Raw genomic sequence first — 26,332 nt, 5'->3', positions numbered from 1 at the left:
TACAAAGGGTTTCAAAGAAAATTATATTGAAATATAGTCTTCAAAATATTAAAAGTTTAAAGTTCATTGTGAGGAAAAATGGACCCTAGGTTAAAAAAATGCATGCAAAATAAGCCATCAAACCATATACAAATCAAATTTAAAACATAATTTCAATAATATATGCAACCTAATTCAGTAAAAAATGAACTTACTCTATATTGATTGAATAAATAATATTTCTGGTACTAGGTATATTACTCTTTTTCCAATGCATGTATAAATGCTGCATTGCTTAATAATATGTAAATTAATTTAAAATGATTGATGCCCAAATTTATCTTCTCAATCAACAGATATTAATAATATCACTATCTATTTTTTTCCAAGTAAAGGGTTCTCATGCTTAAAAGTCTAGGAGCCCCTAACCTTAAAATATTTCCCTGTACTCAAGGTTCTGGATTTTTATATCTTTTTTTTATATTTTTTTATAGGAAGATCTCTTCCAATTCTGGGGAATGAACATTATGTTTCTATGTTATCTTTCCAGGGCCATGTAATTTTAAGTCTATGAAATAGGAGTTGGTGACAGTCATGGCATGTGTGAGACCAGGATCTCATGGACTGCATGTTAATATATTGCCTGTCTTGAATTGGTAGATACAAAGGAAAATTTAATGGAAAACCAAAGTTCGTGTAGAAAACGTGGTACACATTTCAAGCAAATCTATGTCAAAATAGGATTATGGGATGGATACATAGGAAAGATAATTAATCTCAGACAGTAGGCCAGGAAAACCACTCTTTCCTTGTTCCAACTATTTCTAGAAAGTTCTATCAACATAAAGATTTGAATGGTTAATTAGAAATAATTCCCTAAAACTAAGGATACTGTGAGGAAGTTATGGCAATCTTCTTATTTAAAACCTAATTCTTCTTTTCTTTAGGGAAAAATCAGCTTGATCATCCTCTAACTTTCCTAAGTTGCTTATAACAAAATAAGGTAGATAGGGGAAATGCAAGAAAAAATTAAGAATAGGAATAATATTAACACAATTTCCCTGACATGGCTGTTATAAAAATGATGCTTTACAACATTAAAGAACAATGAAAATGTGAAATGGAAATTTTGTTGTTATGTTTTAGGTACATGAGTAAATTGTATCACTAAAACAGAATTCCTTGTCCATTAGTAAAGTCATCCACTTATCTTGGGGCTAAGAAACTTGATGTATTATTATGTAATCTTTATATCCTTTAATTGAGATAGGCTGTAAAGAGGTAAATATTTACTCAGAGAGCCAGTAATATTGAAGTCCAGAAATGAGAGTGAAATTGGAGACATAGTACATTAGAATCGAAAGACTGCTAAATTTGGAGTCAGAAGAGGTACCTATTTCAAACTTCACCTCTTCCACATATTTTCTATATGACTTTAGGGCAAGTCACTTAACCTTCTTGGGTTCTGGTTTCCCTCATTTGTAAAAGGAGAGAGTGACACTGGATGACCTCTAAGATTGATCTCATTTCTAAATATATGACCCTGTGAACAATGACTTTGTGAATTATGATCAAAATTATGGGGGAGGGAAGATCATGTCACCATAAACAGGTTCTTTCAGAAACTGGCAGGTAGTTTTGATAGCATCTAGAAGTCTAGCCAAGGGAAGATTGAGAGTCATCTTGAAGAGAGTATTCATAAACCAGAAGAATAGCTTACCAGTCTTGAAGAAGAGCCAGGCAATGACAAAACTCATTTGTCTAAACTAGGACCCACCTGTACAACATCACACATAAATTATCATTCAATCTCAGATCAAGAACGTCTTTTGTTCACATTCATATATTCATAGGGGTTTGATTTATTAAGGAAATGATCTTTGATTAATACATCATTCTATTAAATGTATAGATAATCCCCTTTTTACATACAAATGGAAAGTTTCTGCCAAAGCTTGACCCTTGTGTCAAGCAAGTCTATTGGTACCATTTGTCCAACAGTATGTACTCACATCACGTCTCTGTCACATTTTAGTAATTTTCATGTTTCAAACTATTATAGTAATCGGTGATCAAAAATATTTGATGTTATTAAGTTTTGGGGTACCACAAAGTGCCCCCACATAAGATTTAAAACTTAATCAATAGATGTTGGTTGTATTCTGACTGTTCCACCAACTATCTGTTTTCCATCCCCCTCCCTCTCCTCAGGCTCCCTAATACCCATAACACAACAATTGAAATGGGTTAAAATAATTAATCTACAAAGACCTTTTTGTGTTCAAGTAAAAGGAAGTTTCAATCACTTCAAAAAATTCATAGTTGTCTTATTTTAAGAACTTGCCAGTAGTGCCATTCTTGGGCAACTAACACTGTTCACTTAGCAGTGATCAATATCGAGGCAAGACCCTCCACCAGCAAAACGATAGGTAATATTTTTTAGTGATGAAGCATTTTAACATTAGATTTCATACATTTTAGACAATACTATTGCACACATTAGATTACAGTATAGTGTAAACATAACTTTTATTTGCACTGGAAAACAAAAAAAAATCATGTAATTCACTTTATTGTGAAATTTGCTTTATTGTAGTGGTCTAGAATCAAACTCACCATATCGTTGATATATTCCTGCATTACATTTCTCGTTCTTTCCCCATACAGAGAGATAACTGGCTGGCACAGTCAATAGAGAACTAGACTTAGAGTCAGAAAGACCTGAATTCATATTTTGTCTTGGATATTTGAAAAGCTGTATGGCCCTGGACAAGTTACTGAATCTCTGTCTGTGTCAATCCTCAAATAAAAAATGAATTTAATAATAGTACCGATCTCTCAAGCTTGTCAAGTGGTTTAAATGAGATAATTCGTTAAATGCTTGCTCAGTGTCTGGCACTTACTAGGCGATTCTTGTTTCCTTCCTTCCTACATACGTAGGTTGCACTGGTAAAATGTTATTTAATGCCACATTATGACTTCTGAATGACTTCAGTTAGCATTTCTATACAAAAGACAGGAAACAAAAGTAAACTTAAATGCTAACAAAACTTGCAGACATAGTGCGAACTTAATTATTTCTTATGCCATGATAAATATTTCCTTTTCACCCTGTCAGACCTGTCAGGGTAGTACTTTCTGCCTAACAGAGATAGAAGATTACTTTTAACACAGATAAAGTGTCCTTTTAGTTCCAAATATCTTCTCATGTTGAAAAAATATTAGATATTCAGCGGGAAAGACAAGGGGCACATCCTGTCAGCAAAGCATACTATGAAAAGCAATCTTCATTTTGAAGGCATACTTTTCCCTCTGTGTACCTATGATTACTAGCTGTGAATCTGGTTGTAGTTTATTTACAAAAGGACCAACATTTTCTACTGTATTTTGCTCAGTCATATTTATCAAGGTAATTGGTCAGTCTGAATTTCTGGCTATTTTTCATGATTTCTGATGCTGAGGTTTTGGTTCTAAAGGAAATATAAACTAACTACCCATGACCAGAATCAGAAATGAATTAAGAATATGTTTGATCCCTCAAATTTCTCTTAATTACTGATGTGTGTATTTTCATTTTCTCTACTATATCTTTCATTATTTACGCAATTGAGACTTCCCTTTTGTCACCAGTAGGATAGCTTATCCAAGGGAGGGAATGCCTTGTCAAATTTTTCTTGAAGAGAAATCAAAGCCAGAGAATATGTAGAAATAGCTGACTAGATCAGATCCATTTCTTTTATGCTTAAAAATTAAAACTTCCTGAGTAACATAAATTGTTATGAACTTCTAATATGCCATCTTTGTGTCTACAAAGTTAGAGAAAACTAAGAAATTATGATTTTATTTGAGCAAAGCAAAAAAGGGAGTGATACAAATTACAAGGATTTCTAAAATAGAACACTGGTGACTCACACTATGAGAAGTTTTTTTTTTTTTTAGGAAATAAATGTGTTCCTGTTTTGATTTATAGTTATTTTGAAAGAACATAAATCATCTTCCTTATTTTTACCTTCAGAAAAGGAAGTTTTGGGAAGTTCTGAAACTTCATCTATAATAGGGAAAGTTAATTCAATGCCAGATGTTGGGTATCTAACTAGTAACTTTTCTACCTGAGATATGTAGTACAAAGTATACTTAGGGTAACTTGCATGTGTATGAAGGCATAGGGAGGTAGTTAAACTTCTCAGGGAAGAATTTACCAGAGGTATAGCCTTAGCCATCCAGTAGCCTTTTACCTTCACTATTTATTCTTGTAAACTATGTCCCAAGATTGATTTTTTTCTTTGTGGCTGAAGAATTGAAAATTTTATATACATCCTCTAAATTCTGGCATCCAAAAGTATAGCCCTAGTTATCTTGTATTAATTATAGCTGTGAACTATGATGAAAATCAGGCAAACTGAAGCACTAGAAAGGATCAACTTGCCATCTCATTTATGTGTGAATTCAGGTTTTAAAGTTAAACTTGAAAATACATCAGAGTCAACAAACACAATATATAAATTTCAAAGTTTATATTTTCTCAAGCAATTTTGTAAATGAGAAAAAAAATTTTGAAGGAAGAAATTGGTTAGAGATGAAGATATGGCATGCATACCTGGATTATAGAGATTGTCCCTAGATATTGAAAAAAACCTCCTATATTCTCACCCAGTTTTCCACATTTCTCTTAGCCTGTGTGTTCTATTCTATGATTTTTTCTTTCTATGCCGATGTAAGGAAAGCTGAGAATTATCTTTATTTGTATTTCTCTAGCATACATTAAAATATGACAATTTATTCAAATTAGTTATATGTTTCAAAATCAAAACTGACATGATATGAAAAATCTATGCCACCCTGAAAGCATTTTTGCATGCTTTACAGACCCCTGTGGTCAAATATTTAGCACTGAGTGACCGGCATTCTCATTATGAACCTTTTAATGTTAATAACCTGGTCATTAGGCATCATTAAAAGTTTTTTTGTTAGAGGGAGACTTTTAGCTAATGAGAACCCAATAGAACCTCATTCTACTCGCATGTCTTCAAAAACATAGGGTTCTCTAATGTTGAGAAAAACTAAAAAAAAAAGAAGAAATTTAAGATCATTTTTGTTTTGGAAACCAAAAGATTATCTGGTTTAATTCATAGTACTGTCCAGAAGAATATAAAAAAATCTAAGCCAGTCATACAAAATAACAGCAAATGCTAAGCTTTAAATTAGATAATCTTATTAGAGCAAAGTATCATTCTCTTAGAATTTGCTAAGGAAGTACAACTCAATTTTAAATGCCTAAAATTCATCCACATTATAATTATTAAAGATGAATAAGCTAAATTCAGCATTGCATATGAAAGTCTAAACTGGGACAAAAAGTTACTGGGACTTGACCATTCTTGTTTGTATTATATAAAATAAACCATTAATTCAGAATTTTAAATTACTCACATGATTAAGCTCAAACTTTTCTATTTGTTGCCCAAATATAAAACTTGGTAAATTTTGGGCATATCAACAATGTAAATTTGCAATTTCTACTTATTTTGTGAAAAAGCACTCTAGTCATTAAAAAATCCCTCCAGCTGATTTGCCTTCATTCGAAAAACAAAATGAGAGCAAATTATTAGCCATCGTCTCACTTTTCACCAGGGCAAGTATAAGGAATGCATCAAATTACATTTAATAACTGATAGTTAAATTAATTGGTTTAGTAAACTCAGGTTTACTTAAATTTATATACACCTGTATTTAAAGAGTTGATGATAAAAAAAAGAAAGAAAAAAAGGGTTGATGAAGAACCTATGTCATTACATTTTCTCAAAGGTTCACCTAATCACAATTTAAAAGCCTGAAATTCATAGTGTGGAAGGGTGCCTAGTACATCTCACCTTTTCTGCAAGTGCTTATATGAACTAATGTAAACTACCCATGATTCTTTATTTTTATGCTCAAAAGAAAATTTAAAAAATAATCATCAAACACAATTTTACCCAGTGTCTCTAACATTTGGATATATGATGGGTATTATGACACCTTTTTTTTTTTTTGCTTTTAAGAGACTATAGTCTTGCTGGCCAAGTTAATTTAGGCTCTGTTGATAATGTCTGAATATATTAATGCCCAATTATATGGATATTTATTTTAAGAAAATATATTTAGCTTTATAGCAGATCATTTGAAAGAGGTTATTTATATAGAAAGTCATCCATTATTCTTCTGAAGGAAATGAAAAGTGATTAATCTCTCTTCTGGAACTCTGGTCCCCATTTTTATAACATGGACATTGCCAGTCTTTCCTAGTAACTTTTCTTCTCTCACCTACTCTCTAGTCCATGCCTTCAATTCACCAGAGAAATCCCCTTGAGTACCTGCAGAGTAGAACTATAAAGAACTTACAATGGCCCGAAGGGACAAATGCTAATCCCATCACAAGGAGACTAAAAATACCCAGGTAAATAACTAGATACGTGTTTTTAACAATTAAAAAGTTATGCTTCATTAGTAAAGATTCTGCTTGTGTTTTAACTTTTGTCTTGCCTCCCCACCTAAAAAGTAAAATAAAATAAAGACCTTGGTGACAAATAGACCTAGTTGAGTAAACATGTTACCACATCATCCAAAGATGAATGTCTCATTTTCCATCTTTAATACTTTACCTCTTTATGAGAAACTCTGTCAGACAGCATGGACCACTCAGTCCCGTAGAATCATTGTTCATCACTGTATTGATCAGAATTCCTAAATTTCACAAAGTAGTTAATCTTTACAATGTTATTTTAACAAATTCCTTCAAGTTCTGGTCACTTCCATTAGTCCTATACTCATTATATCTCTAGAATCACCAGCTGAAAAAAAATTCCCCCAAATTATAGCATATTTAGTGATCTCTGTCTCCTATATTCCCTCCATATATCATGCTCATCACTGTCCTCCCTGATGCAACATTTACAGTAATGAAACATGAAAAACCAGTGAATATTATGGTAAATCAAACTTTATATTAATATAATAGTCATCATTAATTAAACAAATTTAAAAAATAAATGAGCTCTTGATTAAACATTCATACTCCCAGTGGAAGAAAGAGCAGGTATTCTCTCTCAGGTTAAAGTTCAGTTCTAGTTAGTCTTCCTCAGAAACAGATCTTTTTAAGATCTTAGACAACCCATCTGATATGCCATAGTGGACAGAGTTTGAAGTGGCAATGTTTGGATACCAGTAAGTTCTCAAAATCAGACAGTCAACAACTTTTATCTCCATTACTAGATGATCTTTCTCAACTCCACCAGTTTATTTTTCTTTCCTCCAAAAACTCATTTTGGAGTATCATGGATCATTACTTGCTTTTGCAAGATTTCCACTTGATATTCTCTTTAGGAACAGAGGTAAAACAAGTTTTTTTTTTTTCTTCTAAACTTAACCTGCCTCCTATTCTCAGTAACTCACATAGATAGATATTGAGAACTTCTGCCAGTAGTGATTTATCTCCAATTTCCTGCTACATTTTAACTGACAAGAACTAAAGTTATAAATCCCTCCCCTTTAGTATTAACATGAGTTAATTTTTTAATTAAATTGTATTTTCAATTATTAGTCTTCTCTCTTTCCCCATCCCTGCCCCCCCACATTGAAAGCATAAGAAAGACAAAACCTCAGTTATAAATATGTATAATAAAGCAAAACATTTTTGCATTGGTCATGTCTAAAAAATATAGATCTCAATATCTGCAATCTGACCCCTTTACTTCTCTTTCAGGAAGATGGTCAGGAGATCAGATTTCATCATGACTTTAGAATTGTGGCTGATTATTTTATTTTATTGACCAGTTCCAAATTTTCTTTTTTCTTTGATATATATGTATTTATGTATAATTTTATTATACATTATATATTATATCTACACCTATATTTGTTTAGTCCTTTATCATTGTTCATTCATATTTGCATTTTTATGTTTCTCTTATTTTGTTTAAACTTTAATGCTTTTCCATAGCTTAAGTCTTTCACTCACAAATGCCTAGAAGTACTTCATTTTATTAAAGGGGTCTATTCCCCTCCCATATTATTATATTAAGTTTTGGTGGGTGAATTATTCTGGACTTATGTCCAGATCCTTTTCCTTCTGGGACATAATATTCTAACTTCCTGGCTTCCTAATTCTGATAACTGCTGATTCACTTTTGAGCATGACTGTAACTTCTCAGTGTTAAATTCTTTTTTTCTGACTGCTCATAATATATTTTCTTTGACTTGAAAACTCTGAATTTTGGCTGTGATGCTCTTGGGAATTTTCATGTTTTTTTGTTTGTTTGTTTGTTTTTTTGCAGGTTGCCCTCTAATTCCAAGAAATCTAGACAGTTTCCTTTTAAAATTTACTAAAATATGATCTCTAGGTTCTTTTCTTCATTCATTGTCTTCAAAATAGCATTCAGATGTTCTAATGTCTCATTTTTGCCTCCATATTTATTTTCCACAACAATTGTTTTAATTTTGGAAATCTTTCTATTTTCAAATTTTATCAGTTTTTGCTTTGTATTAATATTTCTTTTTTATTCAATTAAGTAATTAGCTTCTTTTTAGTTTATTTAAATTTTCAGGTACTTTTTTGCTTCAGTAATTTCTATTGCTGTATTATCAGATTGTTTTTCTAAAAATATAGTAATAGCATTAATTACCTTTCACTCATTTCTCCACTTTCTTATAAAAAGTTACTTAAATGTACAAGAAGATAAAGGTAATATAAAATTGTAACTTTGGGTTTTGTTTTGCAGTCAAGACTAACATTATATCAAGCTCAGCTAACTTAATGTTACATATAGTTCCTAAAAAGTAATATTTAAATCATTTTCTCATTGACTTTAATGGCTTTTCAACAGTACTTTATCCTAATTTATTATGGACCTTCAATTTGTACTAAGGCCATTCACTTTTGTTCTAAATTTCCCTGAATACATTAGCCTCTTTACAAGTATTTATTTGTGTTTTGATCAATTCAAATTAACCACATGAAACCCTTAGAGAATTCAAATATTATGACAGAGGACAAAGTATTTTTAAAGTTAGTTATTCATGAGCCACAAAACCTTCTAATTCATTGCGATGTTGTTGAAAATCTGAAAACAGTTTTGCAACTCTGCAAATTCTCTTCTAAAATCATTGCTTATTTATTGGGTTCCTAAAAGATTGGACGACCACTTCTGAAATTGAGGTCTATATCCATATGGTATGATGCTCCCTTTATTATACAGTATTAAATAATACTTTCATGTGTCCCATTTAACTGTCTGAAATTAGAATAATTTCATAGAAATTATGCAAATAAAATGATTATATGAGAATAAATAATAAAAACATCCATTAGCAATATGGTCACATATAGCTTGCATATGCAAACAAATATATTAAATTTATCTTTAAACAAGAGAATATAATAGGTAGAATGTTTTGCCTCTTTTTATTTAACAGAGTTTATTTGTTTCCATTCACTGAACCATAGGATAGAATTCTATTTAATACTCTCTTTGGAGTTTATAATAGGCACATTTCTTTGCTCATCTTCTCAATGATAAACAATATATTAAAGTTATCATATTTGCTAGCAAAATGCTGGCATGATTTTAGTAAAACAGAGATGATTATAAATTTTCTCTGGGACTAGTAAAACAAACTCTGTCTTTCCTATTTTCGTAGAAAGTTAATATGTTCATAAAGTATGCTTTTGGGGTGGGGATTGTTTACTTTATTTCTGCAGGTATGTTTTTGTATATGTATGTCAAGGAGCAGACAAAGAGGAAGGTATTCATTTGAGTTTCCTGATCCCTGATACTTTGCTTGTTGAGGGTAGTCCAAGTCTATCCATTGGGTTATCAAAGTTATATCTATGCAATATTAAACAATTGTTTGAGAAATAATTCATTGATATGATGCACATATTAGTTTCTTACCCTGGCACTAAATTATTCAATTGTATTAAAGGGAAGTGAAAAAAACCCTTATAAACAGTGCTACATAAAAATTAACTATCTTTATCATCATCGTGGTTGTTCATATTATCATCACTTACAAAGGTATTACCTCATAAAAGGCTCTTTTCGAAAGTCTGCCAAACTATCTTCTTGGGTATTTTGAAGATGTAGACAAAAGCTTTAATATAATTTCTCATTTGATCACAACCCAAAATAATTATCCATTTTGACTCATCTGTATAACTCTCTTTAGGTCTGCATGGAGAAGCTAATTAGATCTGATGAAAGTTTTTTCTGGTTAGCTTTGCTCTACTTGATAGTTAATGTACATGCTTCCCTCTAGCTTTCTGTTTCAAGTTTCAGTTGGCTGCAAAATTCATAGAAGAACAGAGAGCAGATGGATCAGCAAAATCCATGCCCACTTTTTGCAAAACAAATCAGAGAACATGTTCGAGCACTATACACAGGGCTTAATATTATTCAAAGAAAGATAAAAACTTGTAGATAGATATCACATCTTATTCAAAACATTAAAAAAAATCCCTTTTGAAATAAGTTTAGCCAGGCTTTACAAGTGTCCAAATCATTAAAATTGGATATATCATTAATTAACAAGGATCTACTTCTGCAATAAAACATTCTACATTCTCCTAACATGTATGTGGCACTAGAGTAGCCTCTTTCCATGGGCTTTAAAGCCAGAACAGGTTACGTCTTCAAAACTACCTGACCAGAACTAATTTTTTCTAGCAATGTCAAAGAGTAAAGTCCTATTCACCCATAGAATGGATGTTATAAATTAAACCATGTTTAGAAAGGGTAACTAGGCTTTGTGCATGCCCGTAGCACTTAAGTGCCCATGGGAGAGGAGAAGGTCCTTGGCATCTTACATGAATGTTTCCATCTTAGGTTATATGAACATGCACAACATTTGGTTATGTGAGTATTTAACATCCCAAAGAATTTCAGATTCACCACCTTTATAAAATTATGTAGGAGTATAGGGTTCTCTAAATGAGACTAAGAATAGGAACAAAAAAGAAAATGAGGAAGGAAGATTTTTAATGCATTATTTTCTTCGGTAATCTTTTGAACCTTTTTTATTCCTATTTGGTCAATTCAACTTTTTATTTTTATTTTGTTTTTTAAAATTATTTATTTATTTTAAGTTTTTTTCCCCCCCTGGTTATATGATTCATGTTTTCTACCTCCTCTTTTTTCTCCCCCCTCCCAGAGCTGACAAGCAATTACACTGGGTTATATGTGCATTATCACTCAATAGCTATTTCCAAATTATTCATTTTTATAATAGAATAAACTTTTACAACTAAAACCCCAAATCCTAGACCCATATAAACAAGTGATGAATTATATCTTTTGCTTCTGTGTTTCTATACCCACAGTTCTTTCTCTCAATGTGGATAGCATTTTTCCCATTAGTTTCTTGGGATTGTCCTGGATCACTGCATTCATCTTAAGAGCAAAGTCTACTATATTTGATCATCACATAATGTTTAAATTACTGTGAACAGTGTTCTCCTGGTCCTACTTATTTCACTACACATTAGTTCATGGAGGTATTCCCAGTTTTTATAGAAATCAAGTAGTATTCCATCACCATCATATACCACAATTTGTTCAGTCATTCCCCAATTGAGGGACACCCCCTCATTTTCCACCACACTTTTACCACTACACCAGCATTGACCGCATAAAGAACATGGCTGTAGATATTTTTGTACAAACATTTTTTTTTTATTGCTTTGGGGTATAAACATAGAGGTGGATCAGAGGTGTTGGAAGATTCAGTTGAAAAATGCATTCATGATCTAAATAGTTAGTGAGTCTCTAGACAATTTGTATAATGGAACAACCTCAGGAGAGGCTGCAAAGTTTGTTTTAATTGTTAAGTTTTCTATGAAATACAGTATTAGCAGACTATATTGTGCAAATCTGGGGGATAATGTAAACAATGCTAACAAAAATGGACACTTCTTTTCTTTTAAGCCTTTCCTAATAAAATTAAATTAGACATGCCATAGTCTGATGGTGGTCCAGCTAGGGATGGGAAAAAGTCAGCTTCCTAAACAAGATATACAAGGTGCTGAAAGATCATCTTGCCCAGAAATAGGTCTCTAACTATATGCCAGTGTTTGAAACTCAATATATAGCCTTACTCCTTTGGGAAAATGTCCTGCCTCAATTACTTCCCTATTAAAATAAACAGGTTATTTGGTGGTGAATTACATCAAGGTGATGGGCTATCACCAAATGACAAATCACTTCCATGTGGGGTTACATTTTGTTTTTTCTCTAGTCCCACATTTTAATTAATTTATACAATGTTTGTTTTATTCATGAGAAATAGTGGAAACTTTCTTCATCCAAGAAGATTAATCATCCATCTGAAACTTAGTTTTAGGGAGTTACCTAGAACACTGAGAAAACAAACAACTTGTCCAGGGTCACATAGTCAGTTTGTTTCATATGCAAGCTTTGAACCTCTCTCCCAGACTTGAAGGTCTGCTCTCTATCTCTATGTGGAAATTTAAATCGGTATATTTATTTTCTCTTTCCTCTTAGTTTCATGGATTTCATTTAATTCCTTTGACCTCTCCTCATATCAATCACTTTTAGGAGATTCTTTTGGAAACAAAAAAGGTTAAGTTAGTGATAGTGCTATGGATTTTATACACATATTGTTAAATATTCCAATTTGTTCTTCTCTTTAAAGTCACTAAAGGGAAAGGATATGGAAAACATAGAGACAATATTGCATCTTCAATGAATCAAGAATAGATGAGATTTTTGGAGCAAAAGGAGCAATGTCTCCCTTCCCGCTTGATATATTAAAATTATATATATATATATATATGTATGTATGTATGTATGTATGTATGTATGTATGTATGAAAGAGGACTGAAAGAGATTCAGCTTGCCCTTACTTTTGTAGCAATTCTTCCATACATAGGGAAGTCAAGTCACTGGGCTGGAGGTGCTAAGTGGTCAGGTATTTCACCCAACTCTGTCTGGTAGAAACCAGAAGAGATTTCAGAAAGAAAGAAAAACAAGAACACATAGATTTGTATTATGGAACCAAGGGAATTTTACTCTAGCCAAAGGGAATGAGGAAGGGATAGGCAGACATTTGTTAGAATTTTTACAATCCCTAGAAGTTGCTTTCTGCCTCAGAAAGAAGAGTTTCTGTCCCTTTTTCACTTCTTCCTAAGCCTTTGGAGCCTCTACTTTTCTCAGGCACGTTTTGCTGATCTATCTGCTGCACAAGGTAAGGCTAAGTAGTTAAAGACTGATACTGTCCCTTCCCATCCTTTGGAGCTATTCAGACCCAATGATCGCAGAAATAGGATCACTTGCTCATACCTTACTTACAAAGTTGGGGTACTCCAGACCTGAAGGTCCTGAAGCGCCCTCCCTTTTGCTATTATAGTCATTTTCTATGGATTTTTCTAATGTGCTGAAAGAACAACAACAACAAAAAGAAATCATCCAGGTGTGAGAGAGGGAGTTCTTGAGGAATTAGGGAAAGCTTTTTAAATAGAGATCAAACTTGCCCTGGATTCCCAAGTTCATCTATTATTTCTCTTTACCTCCCTATTTCATTGGCTTCAGTATTATTTTCTGTCTGTACAAAGAGTTAACATTATTTTACTTTCTTGTTATATCCTTTCCCACTATTTTCTTTCTTATAAAATTACATTTTCTAGAAGATTTTATTGTTGATCTAAAGTGATTACTGTTGTAGAACCATTTTATTTTTTGAGCATCAGAATAATTGCATCCACCCAAAATATATAGCTTAGTCCATTTCATCATGTCAATGTTTGCAACCATCTTTAGGAAATCACTTGCATGATATACAATTTTTTAAAATCCCAAATACATTCTGTTATTATTCTCCTTGAAAATAACTATATGAAAGCAGCTGTGAGTTTTCTTACCCTGGTTTATTTATCTTCACTGGGAGTGAATACTTTGCCTTACAAATATTACTCTTTGGCAGACATTAGCAATTAACATGTAAATTATAAAAGTGATTTGTTTTTTACTGTAGTATGCAAAAGCAAGGAATTGCAACTCTTCTCCCAACCAGATCACCAGAAAACACTTCTTTTGTCCTTCCCCCATTCTCAACAAAGTTGTATTTCTAGAATTGATTTTACCGCCAGAAAAACTGGGCTCCTTCTGTCCTGGTTAATGAACTCTACTGACAGGGTTTTAAAATATATTATCAAATGACACATATCTAAATTCAGTAAAGCAAGTACTTAGAGAAGAATTTGGAGTCAACAGCTCTCAGTTGGCATACTTTGTACAAATAAGCTCTCTTCTACAAAATGTATCATAGAAAAGTCTCATCCACTATTTATTTTTGCTATATTGCTGACCGAAATAGTAGAAGGGATTCAGCTCAGCTCATCCATTTAAAGTATGCTGTCAATTGTCAATGCCTCTTCTCCCTGAACTGCAACAGAGGATTTTTTTCATTTAAATTAATCTCTGTAATGTGTGGATAAGCACTGATCTAGAGGTCAAAATTAGGAAAAAATGAGCTTCTGAAGTGGAGTTCAAGAGCATATCTATATTAAAATAACTAAAATTACAATCTTTCCTCTCAAATGTAAAAAAAATAAAATGGGTAGGGAGTATAGAATACATATATATTATTATATATGAATAGTCAACACATGCAAATACATGAACATATATTCACACATATACAGACTGTTACAAATGTGTATCTATTACACATATATGTATATGTGAACTAAGAAGAGACACACACTATATATCTATATCTATATCTATATCTATATCTATATATATATACACTATGTAAATATAGCATAGGGAGTATGTCCTTTTCTTTTTCTCTAAAGTAAGGCACAAATTATCAGCAGAGAAAAATATACTCAGAAGTGTCAAAAAAGTTATACAGAACTTAGAAATTTTATGATAAACATCTGATTATGTTCATTTAATTTTAATATCAAAGCATAGTAGAGTTTGGATCGTACTAAACTCCATGTAGCAAGCATGAGATATACGAGCCATTGTTTGGATCAGGCGCTGTTTGCCTCCAAACTTACAAGCACATGTATGGATCAACACTGAAAGGCTAGATAATTTGGGAAGACAGAAAACTCTATTTCTGTCTTTGATTTCAGATTCAGGGCTAGGAATAATGATGAACTGGAAATATGTGATGATAGATCTAAGTCCAGCTATGCAGAGCCTGTATCTTGGACCTCTATTTTCAATTACACCCAACTCAGGGAAAATGACCACAGGTAGATGGTGAAGCTTCAAATCCTCATATGGATGGCCAGAGGATATGGACCCTGTGGATCCAAGATGCATACAGAATCTCAATCAATCAATCCTACAAAATGCTTCATGTTTGATGCTTGAAGTATAAATGTCCCCCTAATAGAGTGTAATATATATAGATAGTTTATTACTGCTTCATTTTAAAGACTTGATTGATGTGTGTTTGTGAGTATTTTCTGTTAAATATTTCCTTTGTATGGAACAAATAAATAGTCGTTCTATATTTAATTTATTTTATAAAATGATTGCCTTTCTATTCTCCCCTTTTCTGGGAGGCACTATAACTGGACTAAAACTAAGTTTTAAGTGCTTCTCATTAAATCACAATGATGAGTTTAAAGAGTCATAGTAAGAGGAAAAGTGGATTATCCTTGTCTTTTAGGGGCCAATACTCCTCTGAGGGAGAATTTAGTCCATGTTTGACTATGAATGTGTACATATACATATAAATGCATATTTAATGTGCTAATTTTTTTGTTTTAAACTCAAGAATATTGCCAATCAAGAATGTTATGTTAATTAAAAGCATCAGAATTTTTTCTCCTGTAACATTGCTATAAATTTTAATTTATTATAAAGTAAAATTTTTGTCTTTTCCTTAGAAATAAAAGAAAAAAATGAATTTAAAGTCCTAACCCCAAACCTTTTGATTATTGTTTTATCATGTTTTTTTCTGCTCTTTATCTTAAATATCAAAATCCATTTTATAATCTTGCCTCCTATCCTTTCAAATTATTGTTCCATTGTAGTGAATTATAAATTTTAATTAAACACACAGGTCCAGGCTCTGTTGGCAGGAGCTCATAGTCATGTCTCAAAGCAATCACTACAGAAAAATGCAAGGGCAGAAGTTGGACCTATGTGATTAGGATGATTAGAAATGAACAATTTTCTTGTATAGAAAGAAAGAAGTGGTTCATGTTTAGTGTCATTCCATGTAATTTTGGCAGTTTTTGACTGAAATTGAAGTGAACCAAATAAACATTAATGAGGAGGATTGAACCCAATTGAGAGTGAATGTATTTTAGTATTTATTGAATACAGTAGACACAGACAAGGTCAAATGTGAATCAGCACATTAAACTGTGGAAAATCTGTCACCATCACTGTTGATAAAATTTCTAACAAAATTGTATTGTCTCATTTTAGTGTTTGTTATATTTCATTATGATATTTGTCATCTAGAAGTTAAGCAATCTTTACAGGAAAGTTAGAAGCATCATAAAAGTATACTACATTTCTCAAAATTATTAATTTTGGCAAATAAATTATTAACAAATTGATTTTCAGAAAGGATTAAACTTTAAAAATTATATGCATGAGAATAACTTTAAATAATACTTTGCAAATTGTTATATTTTATTTTCATGTTCATTAAATATGTTTATATAATGTTCTTAGAAAATAAAGGTCACAAGTACAATTAAACATAATGTGATAAAAATTTAAAAAAACAATTTAAATCGTGAGCATAAAGAAAAAGTTGCAATTCAATAAATATGATCCAACACATTTATCATTGGAATTCACAAGTACATCTGTTAATGAAGAGAGAAGAATGTTACTATGCTTTTTTGAATGCTTTCAAATCCAATATTATGAAGTTTAATAAACTAAAATACCTCTAGATCATAAATGAGTCCAACCATTCTCGAAAACAATTTTCACTTATTCTTTAAAAATGACTAAAATAGCTTCACATTTTAATTCTTCTGCTAGGCATTTATACCATAAAGGTTCAAAGACAGAGAGAAAGGACCCATATATAAGAAGTATCATGTTTTTATGGTAGCAAAAAACTATAAACAATGATGCTCATTGCTTGGGGAAAGGATGAACCAAACTGGTTTGTAGTTTATGAATGTTATGCAATATTTTTGGATCTTGAGAAAAGATGAATATGAAGGATTACGAGAAGCATGGAAAACATATGAACTGATATTGGGAAGTAGAATACAACAATGCACCCAATAACTTTTATAATATAAATAAATATCAAGGCAACAATATAGAAAGCCATATAATTTTAGTGAAAAGTTTGATTCTGGAATAGAATTGAGAAGTTTTATCCCTTGTTCATGTAGAGGAGGAAGAAGTATTATGGGCATAGAATACTGAATATAACTTAAAGGTTGTTTGATGGTTTTCCTTTTTTTTCCTTTTTTTTTACCTTTTCCTACATGTAATGACTTATTGAGTTGAGGAAGTATATATCTTGAAATGATGATGATGTAAAAATTTAAACATGAATAAATAAAGTTTCAAAATGTATATTTAGAGGATATATTGGTAATATAATATAACTTTTCAAAAGAATAATTTTAACTAAGCAAAACCAAATTTGTTTAAAAATCATAACTTTTAAAATATTTTTGCATCATAAAAGACTGGTTATAAAATTGTTGAATATAAAAATGATCCATTTAATAGAAGAAATAATTAGAATATATACATATATTGGTATAGTTAAATCACACATAATATAATGTCTAATGATTTTATATGCAGAAAATATAGTAAGAGGGAGATCTTAGATTTAGAGCTAGGAGAGATCTTTTACCTCTCCTTTTACAGATGAGCCCTGGGTAGGTCAAATGGCTTGTCTTAAGTCATGAAAATAAGTGCTTGACCTGGAATTTGAATCCAGATCCTTGGAATTCACATTCATAGTTCTTACTTCACTGCAATATGTTTATTAAAATTCTTCCAGAGTTTTTGCCTTTAATGCTATATTGCTCTTGAAACTGAGATTGAAACAGCTATTTGAAACTACTAGTTAAGAAATGCAGGATAACCAACACTCCCCCATATCCTCTCCCCAAAGCCCCTACAATTGCTGTTTATTTTTGATGATCATTAGGTTGGGAAGAAATAATAATACAGTATGTGCCTGTCTTATGCCTCACCTACTTTCATGGAACTAATGAGGTGAGCTTGAGGTTTGAAATGACAATATCTAGGATAGAACTTTTCAGCTTATAAGACTTAAAGAAGAAATAAATATGAATACATAGCAAAATAGAGTTCCCCCTTTTGCAGATATTTCAACTTAATGTCCAAAAAAACCTCTCTTTAAAACAACAATAGTGAAAACACTCCCTCACTTCTTCCACCATCTTCTCTTTATAGCCTGCTAAAATAACACTGTCTACAATTACAGGGTCATTTGTTATGCATGATATAATAGACTGCAAATATAAAAAGGTATTATCATTACTTTTGTCCTTTGTTCTTTCAGGCTGGAATATTGCATACTTCTTTACTTTGACATTTATTGCTTTTAGATTGGTAATAGAATGGTTGGTGTTGCTCATTATCTTGAATGATGGTAATATTAGAGGTTGGGGAGTCTATGTTCTCTGTTAAGTAAAGTAAAGGCTTCATATAATTTAGCAAAGGTTATTACTGGACAATTACCCACAATACATTTCAAGTCTAATAAAGTTTAGTCATATTCTGTCTCAAATAGCACATTCAGGGTGGTTTCTAGGAAATCATGTGAGATGGTTCTCATATGCACTTTTTCCTCCCTTGATGCCTTTCACAAGTTTACTCCTGGCTATTTCAGGGATAAAATATGATAACCCTTAATAGTTTCCTTGTAACAGTGAACACAATAAAATGTAAACCTCCAAGGCTAGGAATTAGTCAGTTTCATTTGAAATATAATAAATTTGACACAGATCTGTATTTTCTTTTACTTGACTGCCAGCAATGATTCCCCCTTTAGAACTTCCTCTTTAAGAATACTAAGATTGGGACAGTTCTTTAATCCAGTAAATGGAGTCACACTATAATTGGATTAAGGTAAGGAATGAGAGCTTTACAAGATGTGAATTTCCTTCTGTTAGTTACACACCATTTATGATATTTGAGTAGCTACTCAGAGTGTGAGGAACTCAAAGTTTCACAGTTTTTATGTTTTATAAATACAACCACACAAAGTCTAAAAGAACTGAACCTTAATTTTTTGTCCTCTCTATTACTTGTGCTTTATAAGCTATAATTGCATCAAGTGGATTAGGAGTATTGAATTGATTAACATCCTCTCAAACACACAATTTACAAAAGAAGCAGCAGAGGAAAAAAAAGATCTTTTTCACCAAGCCTCTAAAGGCTCCCTTGGGAGCAGCTGGGTGACTCAGTGGATGGAGAGCCAGGTCTAGAGATAGGAGGTCCTGGGTTAAAAGTTGGCCCCAGCTATTTCTTAGCTGTGTGACCCTGGGAAAGTCACTTAACACCCATTTACCTTTGCCACTCTTCTGCCTTATAAACAATATATAGTATTGATTCTAAAATGGAAGGTAAGGGTCATAAAAAAATAACTTACATGGACATTAGCTTATAAGCGACAAGGATATATTGAATTACTTGATTCAATTATTAAAGAACTGGCATAGTAAAGTAGGCATGTGTATACTTTGGAGTCTGAGCCCTGGAGGGAATATTTTATTTTTAATCATGTCTGACTCTCTGGGACCTCCTTTAGTGTTTTCTTGGTAAAGATAGTGGGGGAGGGGGAGGTTCCAATTTATTTCTCTGGCTCTTTTTATATATGAGGAAATGGAGGCAAACTGGGTAAGTGACTTGCCTAAGGTCTAATAGCTAGGAAGTATCTGAGGCCAGGTTGTTTGAATTCAGGAATATGAATCTTTCTGACTCTAGGTCCAGCACTCTGCCAGTGTCATCCAGAGGGGAATTTACTTACTCCTTAATTGTTGGATTTTACAAACATACTTATCAGGAATGGGAGAACATGTAATGAGAGATTATTACATCAAAAGTATGGGGATACATTTTTACCTTTTCTTTTTTTTACTTTATTTATTTATTTATTTTTTACTTTATTTGAGTAATTAATTTAGAATATTTTCCATGGTTACATGAATCATGTTATTTTTCTCCCTTCCTCCCACCCCCTTCCTGTAGCCAATGAGCAATTCCCCTGGGTTTTACATGTGTCATTGATCAAGACCTATTTCCATATTATTAATATTTGCAATAGAGTGATCATTTAAAATCTACATCCCCAATCACTTCCCCATCGATCCATGTGATCAAGCAGTTGCTTTTCTTCTGTGTTTCTACTCCCACAGTTCTTCATCTGGATGTGGATAGGATTTCTCATAAGTCCCTCAAAATTGTCCTGGATCATTGCATTGCTGCTAGCAGAGAAGTTTACCTTTTCTTAATATATCAATAGTTGGTTTTTAAACTAAAGTAAACATTAAGTTTCTTATAGGATGGCATATTTCTTTTTCTAGCACAGTGTCTAGTACACAGTAAGTTCTTTAAAAAGTTTGCTAACTGAATGACTGGGAATCTAGAGAATTATGTAGAAGTTGGCATTTCTGGCTCACTCTATTCAAAAACATAAGATTAACATGTTCCTTTGACCATGTGCTCCAAATGCCACCAAAACAAAACAAAACAAAACAAAAACAAAACAGAACGAATCAATCAAATCCATCTGTTGTTCCTGAATGAATTTTCTGTTACTAATCAGAGTAGGTATCAATACCTAGAAGAAAGAGAAGTAGAAGGGAGGGAGACAGGGAGAGAGAGAGAGATAAAAGAGAGACAGACAGAGACAGAGAAAGAGAGACAATGACTGAGTCAGAAAAAGAGAGAGTCAGAGATAGAGAGAAGATGCAAGGGGAAAAAAAACAGCAGATAACCGGGACAGAGAGAGATACTAAAAGAAATAGAGATAGAAAAAAAGACAAAGAGAGGTAGATAGAAATAATCAGAATAAATAGAATGTTATGATAGCCCATCCTTTCAAAATACTGAGAGTCAGTGTAACGGAGGGGGAGAAATGGGGAGTCTCCCATCACTCAATTCAGGACTAGAGTATGGTAGAAATGGAATGGAGCTAAAAGGAAGAGAGGGCGGACAGATTGTTTCTCCCCTCTCTTTCCCTATTAAACCCCCACAGGCTGTATTTAGATTCACAGACTATAATTTCTTGAGACCGGATTGAAGTAAAATACAGAACTGAACTGTTTCTTCTTCCTTGGGGAGGAATATAGTTCTACTCCCCAAAGCTTCAGGTCCCTCTCCTTAAATATCATGAGCAGATACTTGATCTATAGGAACAGCTATTTATTCTTGAGGAACACACACAAGGTAGGGTAAGTGAGAGTGTGGGATAAGGTAATGGAAAGTGGGAAATGGGAAGTCTCTAAAGATTAACAATTGAACCCCTTCACCCCAAACCCTGCAGGGTCAGGCTTTGCCTGTCTGACCCTCTAACTTCAATTGTGATAGCTGTCCTGACTTCTAATTGTCCTAATTATAATATGAAGTTCAAAGACTGCTTTAGGGGGAAAGAGGAGATCTTCCTGGAATGGATAGCTTTATATCAAAGTCCTATCTATTCCTGATGTTTTCCACTGGATTCAAGGGGTCTGGCTTCACAGAAGGATGATCAAGATTCAGAGGTTTTCTCAGACAAACCTCTCCAGAGGGCTCCCCAAAGAGAAGAGAATTAACTACTTGGATTCTCTCAACTCCTCAGTTCTTTCACTGGAATTCTCTGTCCTTCCTGCCCTTCCCTTGCTCGAGTTGGTCTTCCAGCATGATGAATCTGCTTTCCTCTCTTACAATTCTGGTGAGGCAGGTAGGAGCTAGTGACTGGAGATGATACGAAGGATAGTGCAAATGACAATGACAATGGCATGGACACTGCTATACAATAGCTTTAACATTATGGGTATACACTGAAAAAAATAATAGTAGACAAACAAACACTGATCCCTTGCAGCCTGAGGAAGTCCCAGGGGCACAGAGAATAATGCCTCTCAGGGATTATGCCAAGGTTACCCCAGACTCAGGTGTTCTACATATTAAAATTCATAAGTCTTTCAGTTTCCAGAATTTAGATTCCCTGAAATGGAGAAAGCCAAAATTTTGCTCTGAACCATTCAAATGTTTGAGGAAGTTGAAAAGAGCATTTAAGTTATATGATCCCAGTTTCCAAGATGTAGAAATCCTGCTTTCAGAATTATTTAGGCCCCAGGAACAAGCACAGTTTATTAAGAGAACAAGGGAAGATGATAACCTAACAAGTTGGCCAGAATTTTACTAGGATTTAAATTTTTCCAGACCCCTGAACATGGCATATTTAATAAAGGCGTGTAAAGATTTATTAGAATTGATCAAAAGACTGAATGCTTGAGGAAAATTCGATAGACTGAGGTAGGAGCAAAAGGAGCATCCTTCTGTCAATATTGACAGGCTCATGGAAAATGCTGAGGCTATACTGGATTACAATCAGGATAGCCAGGAAGCCATCACAGATATTAAGAGGCAATTTTTAAAAAGATGTGTCCAAAATCTCAAGCACTTCTGTAAGCACTTTTGTCCAAATTATAAAGCATTAACTATCCAGGAACTGAGAGACTCCACAACATATTTGCATGAGACACATACAGAGCAACAGAAAGATAGAGGAATTGAGGTAGAAACTAGAATAAAAGAAAGAATTTCTCAGGCAGAAAGAGATAGAGGAGTTCAAAAATCTTGCAACCATCAGGACCTTCCCATGCCAAAGATCACAATATCAAGTTAGAGGGCAAAGAGATAATAGGAAATGCTTTTTATGCCCGAAAATGGGACACATAGTAGATTCTGTCTGATGAAATAAAAATATGAGCAGGGTTACATTGGAGGCTCACAATATCAAAACAGGGCTACACAGAACAGAGCATACGGGAATTATGGAAGGGAACAAACATACCATGGCATATGTGGCAAAATTGGGACATTAATGCATTGCTGGTGTAGCTGTGAATTCAGCCATACTGGAGGGCAATTTGGAACTATGCCCAAAGGGCACTAAAAGACTGTCTGCCCTTTGATCCAGCAATAGCACTGCTGGGTTTATACCCCAAAGAGATCATAAGGAAAAAGACATGTACAAGAATATTCATAGCTGCACTCTTTGTGGTGGCAAAAAATTGGAAAATGAGGGGATGCCCATCAATTGGGGAATGGCTGAACAAATTGTGGTATATGTTGGTAATAGAATATTATTGTGCTCAAAGGAATAATAAAGTGGAGGAATTCCATGTGAACTGGAACGACCTCCAGGAAGTGATGCAGAGTGAGAGGAGCAGAACCAGGAGAACATTGTACACAGGGACTGATACACTGTGGCACAATTGAATGTAATGGACTTCTCTAGTAGTAGTAGCAACGCAGTGATCCAGAAAAATTTGGAGGGATTTATGAGAAAGAACGCTATCCACATTCAAAGGAAAAACTATGGGAACAGAAACACAGAAGAAAAACAACTGCTTGATCACATGGGTTGATGGAGATATGATTGGGGAAATAGACCCTAAATGATCACCTGAGTGCAAACATAACAATATGGAAATAAGTTTTGATAAAGGATATATGTAAAACCCAGTGAATTGCATGTCCTCTGCGGGAGGATTTGGGGGGAGGGGAGCAAAAGAACATGACTCTTTTAACCAAGGAAAAAATATTCTAAATTGACTAAATAAAATAAATAAATAAATAAATATATATATATATATATACATATACATATATATATATATATATATATATATATATATATATATATATATATGTAACAATATGAAAACAGATACTGGAAAGGGAAGAGCACAGGTCAAAATCTATTCAAGAATGACAGACTCTCTCCTGAACCAGTAATTTCAAAACACTCTAGGGAAATGGTCAAGGGAGAACAGACTAAAGAGCAAACAGTCAAGCAATCTCTGAGCACCCCAGAGCCTGAGAATCCTAAAGGACAAAACATAGGGAGAAGTTCTGACTCAACATTCTGAGGCTGTCAGAATCTCTCTCACACTGGCTCCCAAGCTGAAAATGAAAGGGGAGATAATAAAACCATCAAAATTTCACAAAAAAGAGGTAGTGAGTCACAATTTAAAAGAGGGGGAACCAGATTTATCAGCAGAACACACAGAGTTACAGCATATTAATGGGCAAAAGCTGGTACAAGACTTGGGGAAAATAGAGCAATTGAACACTTTGGTACCAGTTCTGCAGAAACATCTGTTACAGATAAAAGAGTGGATGGCATAAACTATGACAACAAGTGGTCGCCTTGTGAAAAATTCCAAAATATGAAATACCCAAGTTAGCTGGGTTTTATGGAGATTCTAATTAATACAAATAAAGGAATTAAAGAAAGGGAGAGAGACAGAGTAAGAGGAAATAATAGGAAAAGGCTGGGTCAGCCTAGGTTGGCTTATAGGCCTAAGCCTTAAGAGAGACTAGTCAGTCTTTAATCACTCACCACAAGACTCTGTTCTAAGCAAGCTCTAGTGTTCAGAGGCCCAGCAGCCTCCTCTGACTCCTGACCTCCAAATCAGCCCCAAAGCTGAAATTACTCAGAGGCCTAAACCCCTTCCTTTTAATGAAAATTTTCTCCTAGGTCACCTCCCCTAAATTTCTACGTCTACCAATCACAGTAGATGTTTTCCAAAGGACTGACCATTCTTAATTCACACCTAAGTAGACTAAAACTTTTGAGTAATTCAAATCTGAGTAGACTCATCTTGTCCTTTGCAAATTGCCTGATTAATTTGATCTTCATAGGTACTTAACACCCCTTTGTATTAGATCTAAAAGTTGACCTAGTTTAAGGGTTCTTGCTTCACTTTAAGTATGGGTTGGGGACTTTTCATTGTTCAATCAGGAGTTTACAACTTTATCTTCCCCTAAAGTATGCCTAATTATGGGAGGAGTACTGTTAGAGTTCCCACCTACATTCCTGACCAAAGTCTCTTCATTGTTTTAAAATGGGGAATGGTCCTAACCAAATGTTCTAAGGTAGAGTCTAAGAATTTTTAAGATTCACAAGTCTGAGAAATTTTAAGATTCACACACCACACCCAAGAAACTTATGTGTGGATTAAAGTTGGGGAACAAGACTATAAAGTTCTAATTGATATTGGGGCAACAAGATCTGTTTTAAAGTCATTCCCAGGGGACAGTACCCTGCTGCTTTTCGGCAGTTGTATGTCATTTTTATGACCTAGTATATGGTCAATCTTTGTGAATGTGCCATGTGCTGCTAAAAGAAGGTATATTCCTTTTTGTCCCTATGTATTTTTCTCCATATATCTACTAACTCTAAGTTTTCTAAGATTTCATTCACCTCTTTTACCTCTTTCTTATTTATTTTTTATTTGATTTATCTAAATTTGATAGTGCTAGGTTCAGGTCTCTGACTAGTATAGTTTTACTATCCATTTCCTCCTTCAATTCTTCTAATTTCTCCATTAGAAATTTGGTTGCATTTGGTGCATACACGTTGATTAGTGATATTTCCTCATTATTTATACTCCCTTTTATCAGGATGTATTTACCTTCCTTATCCCTTTTAGTCAGGTCTATTTTTACTTTGGCTTTGTCAGATATCATGATTGCAACTACTGTCTTCTTTATGTCAGTTGAGTGCCAATAGGTCTTGCTCTACCCTTTAATTCTGACCTTGTCAGTATCTACTCAACTCATGTGTGTGTCTTGTAGACAACATATGGTAGGATTCTGGATTCTAATCTGCTCTCCTATCTGTCTATGTTTTATGGGTGACTTCATCCCATTCGTGTTCAAAGTTATGATTGTCACTTTTGAATTCCCTAGCATTTTTTATATCCTCCCCTAATTCTGACCTTTCTTCTTTTGCTATATCCTTTTAAACCAATGGTTTACTTTTAGTCAATCCCCCTATTCCCCTCCCTTGATATGCTTTCCTTTCTGGTTCCTCTCTTTTTGTTCCGTCTGTGTAAGCATATCAGCAGTCTAAAAGTGGGTCACTTCCTCTCCCCAGCACACACCGACAAGGACTACCCCAAAAGACTTTAAGAATCATTTTCAGAAGAGCAGGGGAGCTGTACAGTAGGGTGCAGCATTGAAGGTGCTTGATATTGGGACTTTTCCAGTCTATAAGAGGGTGAAAGGGCTTCCACCCAAATGCGAGCCAATCTACCCTCTCCCAGGCCCACCTATAAAGCCAAAGCCAGAGCCCGTGCATGCCAAGATGAGCAAGCAA

This window comes from Monodelphis domestica, chromosome 8 (assembly GCF_027887165.1).
Source record: "Monodelphis domestica isolate mMonDom1 chromosome 8, mMonDom1.pri, whole genome shotgun sequence".
Lineage (NCBI taxonomy): Eukaryota > Metazoa > Chordata > Mammalia > Didelphimorphia > Didelphidae > Monodelphis > Monodelphis domestica.
This window is presented reverse-complemented; position numbering follows the sequence as displayed.